Source organism: Rhagoletis pomonella, unplaced genomic scaffold (assembly GCF_013731165.1).
Source record: "Rhagoletis pomonella isolate Grant_MI unplaced genomic scaffold, Rhpom_1.0 Rhpom_scaffold_00012, whole genome shotgun sequence".
Taxonomy (NCBI): domain Eukaryota; kingdom Metazoa; phylum Arthropoda; class Insecta; order Diptera; family Tephritidae; genus Rhagoletis; species Rhagoletis pomonella.
The window spans coordinates 19,300,253-19,300,651 of NW_023458566.1; positions in this window are offsets into that span (position 1 = coordinate 19,300,253).

Sequence of the window (399 nt, forward strand, 5' to 3'; positions counted from 1 at the left end):
AATTTGTACATTTTGTGATGGAGCAATTCGCATTTGCCAAAAAGAAACACTTGTTGCTCAAACGTCTATCGTCTAACTTTATCGTCCTTTGCCTTTTTTCGTAAGCCTCCATTTTGCTTTAATGCAAATTTCATGCACTCCCTCAACTCATTCATCATCCAATCGTATGGCATGATTCACATGGCCTTCAGACTTTTCCATGGACAATGGCTCTGAAGTAGCTACCACGTTGATCTCAGTGCTGAACTGCGGCAGCACTTCTGGTTTACTTTGCTCATTCTCCTCGTACGCAGAGCTTATCTTGAGCACATTATGTCGCTGCACGGCAGCAACAATCAGCGAAATGACTAGACCCAAAAATATTGTGAGCACGGCACCAATCATGGAGTACCACATATA